At 36.0% G+C, this 5,117-nt stretch overlaps 1 long non-coding RNA gene across 1 annotated transcript; it reads left to right on the forward strand.

Annotated features, from left to right (window-relative positions):
• Positions 1-278: 278 nt before the first annotated feature.
• Positions 279-3,835, forward strand: LOC133176843 (uncharacterized). Its single transcript, XR_009719563.1, has 3 exons — positions 279-540; positions 1,272-1,372; positions 3,780-3,835. It is a non-coding gene; the product is annotated as an uncharacterized LOC133176843 (long non-coding RNA).
• Positions 3,836-5,117: the final 1,282 nt, after the last annotated feature.

Consider the following 5,117-nt stretch of genomic DNA (forward strand, 5'->3'; position numbering starts at 1 on the left):
CAGAGGCAAAGCCATGTTAGTCAAATTGATATTGAAGCATCCCTGTGTTAATCTGTTCAGTTACCAGGTAAATCAAAACCCTTTGATGTTTTAGTGGGTAGTAGGGCTGCAGTGTAGGATCCAAATATTTCATCAGGATCATAAAGCCCAGGTGAGCACTGTGGTCTGTGGGCCTCTTTGTTCACTCAGTAAGTTATTAAAAATTGTCTAATTATCATTATGCAGGTTGCATTCACATCATGTGTAATTTTTCTCACTTTGTTGCAGGTCTGTTGTATATTGGCAGCTGTTTCTGGTTCATTATTTGTGCCAAGAAGCATACCACACATATCCTCTGTTGTTGGACAGGTTCTCAAAAGATACAACCAAGGCCACATTTGAGCTGTGTGGGATCTATGTCCCCTTTCGGATCCCCTCATTTCTTTGAGCGTCTTCTCATGAAACATTGTATACAGTATTAGGACTTCTAATATCTGATGGAAGAATCAAGCCAGGCCATTTTTCCCTCCATTATGATTCCAGTGTGGTAATCTACCTCAGGTCAGTAACTTCTGTAGGTCTTTTGTGATCCATAACTTAGTGAAGTACTGCGAACAGTTTCAAATTTGGGTGACCTATAAACACTGTTACTGCATAGGAGTCATCAAGCTTTGCCTTGCCCAGATTGCAAAAGCATCATTTCACTGCTCCAGCCCTCTGCATTGGTTTCTGGAAAAATTCATTTTTATTTGTGGCTGCACATTAGCAAAACCTAAACACTGCCATTCTTTCTATAATATTAGGGGGTCCCATCTCTTATACACAACTCCTCCTGTAACAATGAATAAAATTTAATGATGCTTTCTTTAACAGAATCTTTATTACATATGGTGCCATTGCACACCTCCTATTTCACATTTTAATTGAACAGGTATTTCGGGTTTCCCACAGCAAAATATGGACTTTTCCTTTATACTAATATGGGATCAGAGGTTATCAATTTGTGAGTGGCAGTGCAGTGCTCACATTACCTCTAGTTTACTTAGTCTTCTTGTAGGAACTGGTAATAGGCCTGGGTTTGTTGTTCCTGAGTTTTGGTATTGCAAGCCGTTATTGTGAGGGATACTTCCTCTTTTGTGTTGATGTTCATGCAGCCTCTTTGGTCCTTTCTTTGGCATAATTTTCATTATTTGTATACATAGACAGTTTATACTGTAGTCAGTATTGTTTATGATGTACATTTTTATCATGATCATGTTTCTGTTTTGTAAACTTTTATTTCTTTATTTTAGAGCTTCATACACTGGACATGTGACTGGACTTTCAAGAGAAACTCCAGGTGGCAAGCCTCTTCACCCCTACTGATATAGATCCAATCACCAGCCACTAATAGGTGAATATTGTTAAAACAAATTCCAAGGTACAATACTGAAGTCTCTTTTAGCACCCTTATTTCTGTCTCTAACTTAAAATAAAAAATAAAATGATAACATTTTTATGAGCGAACATGAATATTGCAGGGGTTTATAGTGTTTGTCTTGTCTGTCTTCTGTCCATCCACACTAAAAGAAATCATATGCAAACATTCCCAAGTTATGTACTAGTAGATTGTTTTTAATGCCCCTGTAATCCAGGGCTCTCGATTCTCTATAATTGGGGCCATTGAATGGCCCCATTCCCAATGCAAAAAAGGTACCTTTTTCCCCAAAATAAAGGTGTAAAATTCCCAATTTTCTGTAGCAAAATATTTTTAAAAAAAAATCAAATTCAATGAAACTTGATAGCCAAAAAACAAACACTTACAAGCGAAACAAATAGGTTCTCTGTACGACTGTATTAATTAGTTCACATCATATATATTTGTAAACTGGTTCGGGGAACCAGGTTATTGTTATTATGGACTTAGGTAACAATGAGCCATAATGCGAATTATTATGTCTGACTCAGTAAAATTGACAAGAAAACATCATCTAGGTGCCATAAAATAGACATTTTATTTAAACAACAGTAAGCTGTGCTTAGCACCACTTGCGCCAGTCAGTTTCATGCTTAATCTGAAAACCGCGATGACCATGTGATCGAGGAAATTCAGAAAGGTGTGACTAGCGACTGTCACTCAGAAAGACAAATAACTACAATTTCAACACTCAAAGTTAATAATGAGCAAAGCCAATGTACTTCCATAAATATCCTATCCATATTTGTTTGTACTTCCATAAATATCCTATCCATATTTGTTCTGTTTAACAGTTCATTCAAAAACAGAATTGATGACAAAATGCTAGAAAACAAAATTTGAGGGTTTTTTTTTTATGAATGTTGGATTTCCCAATTTTCCAAAAATGATGGTAATTTCCCAATTTGAACGGCCCCGGGCCCAGTCCCAAAAAGTGGTGTGAGAGCCCTGTAATCCAAGATTGGGATGCATATTAGTTTTTGCTCTGCCCATCCATCTGTCTGTCTGCAAAAACTTTAACCTTGCCCATAACTTTTGATTGGTTGGAGTTAGGGATTTCATACTTTACATGTTTATTCCTTTTGAAAATACCTTTCTTTGGATACCAACATACATGTATTTGACCTCTTGACCTTGGAGTGTGACACTTTTGCAAACTTTTACCAAATTTGATCCTTTACTAACTTTTGAATAGTTGGTGCTAGGGCATTCATACTTTGGGGCTGGGACGATACAACTTTTTCTATATCAATACATATCACGATAATTGAGCCATGATAGGAACTTTAATAATCAATTTAGAGTTCTGCAGATACTGATAAAATTTCTTCTCTATTTTTTTCTGATTACATTTAGTCCAGCTTAGGTCTGTCCAGCCCAGCTGTCCATCCATCTCTCTGTAAACTTTTCACAAAACTGTTGCACCAATTGCAACCAGACTTGCCACAAAGCATCCTTGGGTTATGGGGATTCAAGCATCTTCAAATAGAGGGCCACACTTTCTTACAAAGGGAGGTAATAAAGAATTAGTGAAAATTTAATGGCATCTTTTAAAAACATTCTTCTCAAGAATCACATGGCCAGCAAAGCTTGGGCTGTCAAGAGTACTCGAAATAACCGAGAATCGCAGTCCAAGTTGTTCGGTTCGGTTTCGGTTCCATTTTTCCGCATTTCGGTTCGGGTCTGGTTTATATATTAGAGTCTGTTCAATACAAAAAATGGCATCGAAATCAAAGGAATGATGACGATAACAGTGATAAATAACCATCACAACTGAAATCTAGTTAATTCTATGACAAAACACTTGTCACGGAAGTATTAGATAATTATTAAAACGAGCAGGAATGGTCAGGTTGTGGCTAATAGTAGGCCAAGTAGTTCTACACAGCGATGTCTAGACGTTCGCATGGTTAAGACTTGTTTTCAATGTAAATTTAATGTCACAAATAAAGATTTTTCAAGTTAAATTCATGAAATTAAGGTTTAAAATAGATGTAAATAACCGAACCAAAAAACCCAAAACTGAACCGAAAATTTACAGAACCAACCCGACCCGAAAAATGTTGGAAGCGTGACAGCCCTAAGCAAAGTTGAAATTTCTGAAAGTAGGGCCACAATGGACCGCCCAGAGTTTCCCATAAGAAAATATTTAGTTTGTTTGCTTCGTTTAACTTCCCTTCGAGAATTTTTCACTCCCATTGAGATGCCATCACTTGCTGGCTCAGACTCAGGTTGTTGTTGCCCATGGGCCTCTTATTTCTTTTTTTCATTTTTTTTTTTTGGACATCTTATTTTAGTTTTAAGATCAAATATTGTCTTTTTAATTTAAGGAACCTTTTTGTAGGTGCATATGATGCGAATATCTAGATGGTGTGTAGACTCTCAGCTTGTGATTCTGGGGTAGGTATGCTTACTTTTAATTTCTCAGCTAAAAGCCACATAAGGCATTTTTTTTCAGATCTCATTTTTTTTTTAACTCAACTAAGTTGAGAACTAAAGTGAGTTTTTCTGATCACCTGTTGTCCGGCATCTGTCCCCCACCAGTAAACTTTTCCCATTTTCCTTTTCTTCTCAAGAACCACCGGGTCAATTTCAAACAAAGTTGGCATAAAGCATCCTTGGGTAAAGGGGATTCTAAGTTGTTCAAATGAAGGAACAAGCCTGCTTCCAAGTTTAAGTAATCAAAACAAAAAACAAAAACAAAAATAGGGTGGGGTCATTAAAGCAATCTTCTTTTCAAGAACCATTGGGCAAGAGAGAATGAAATTTACAGGTAGTGTTGATTCTAAATTGTTCAAACCGTGATCCTGGAGGTAAGATGGGGCCATAGTAGGGTTTGAAAGTTTTACAATTAAATATTACAGAAAAAAAAATCTTCTCAACAACCACTGGGACAGAGAAGGTGAACTTTTGTGAAAGCTTCCTGAAGAAGTGTAGATTCTAAATTCTTCAAATCATGACCCCAGGGGTTAAGATGGGTCGCAACAGGAGACAAAAGTTTTACCTTGAATATGCAAGAAAAATCTTGAAATATACAGGAAAAATCTTTAAAAACCTTCTTCTCAAGAACCACTGGACAAGAACAGATGAAACTTATGTGAAAACTTTCTGTGGCAGTGTAAATTCTAAATTGTTCAAATCATGGCCCCATAATTAAGGATAGGGTGAGAGCCAAAATAGGGGATAAAAGTTTTACATTGAATTATATAGGTAAAATCTTTAAAAATCTTCCTTTCAATAACACTGGGCCAGAGAAGGTGAAACTGATGTGGAAGATTTCAGAGGATGTGTAGATTCTAAATTGTCTCAATTTTTGCAAGGGAATACAAAAATCTTCTTAAAATCTTTGGAGTAAAGTAATTCAGGTGAGCATTATAGTCCATGGGCCTCTTCTTGAATTAATTATTGTCTATGAGTTCAGCTACATATTATTAATTTAATAAAGGCTATTTATTAATAATTATATATGAATTATTTCATTCTTTGAGACATTTAATAAAAGGCTGAAACAATGACAAATTTCATTGTTAATTTGTTACTATATATAGCCTTTCCTTGGGATTACGGAGACCATTGCTCATTTTCACTTTCAAAATTACTACAAATATCTCCTTTATAATAATTGATGGGTAGCAGTTTATCATGAATCAGTTAGTAGATGGGATAATTTGACCTGTGGCCG

The sequence above is a fragment of the Saccostrea echinata genome, unplaced genomic scaffold (genome assembly GCF_033153115.1).
Source record: "Saccostrea echinata isolate AGI-Se365-2 ecotype Australia unplaced genomic scaffold, CSIRO_AGI_Sech_v1 ptg000083l, whole genome shotgun sequence".
Taxonomy (NCBI): domain Eukaryota; kingdom Metazoa; phylum Mollusca; class Bivalvia; order Ostreida; family Ostreidae; genus Saccostrea; species Saccostrea echinata.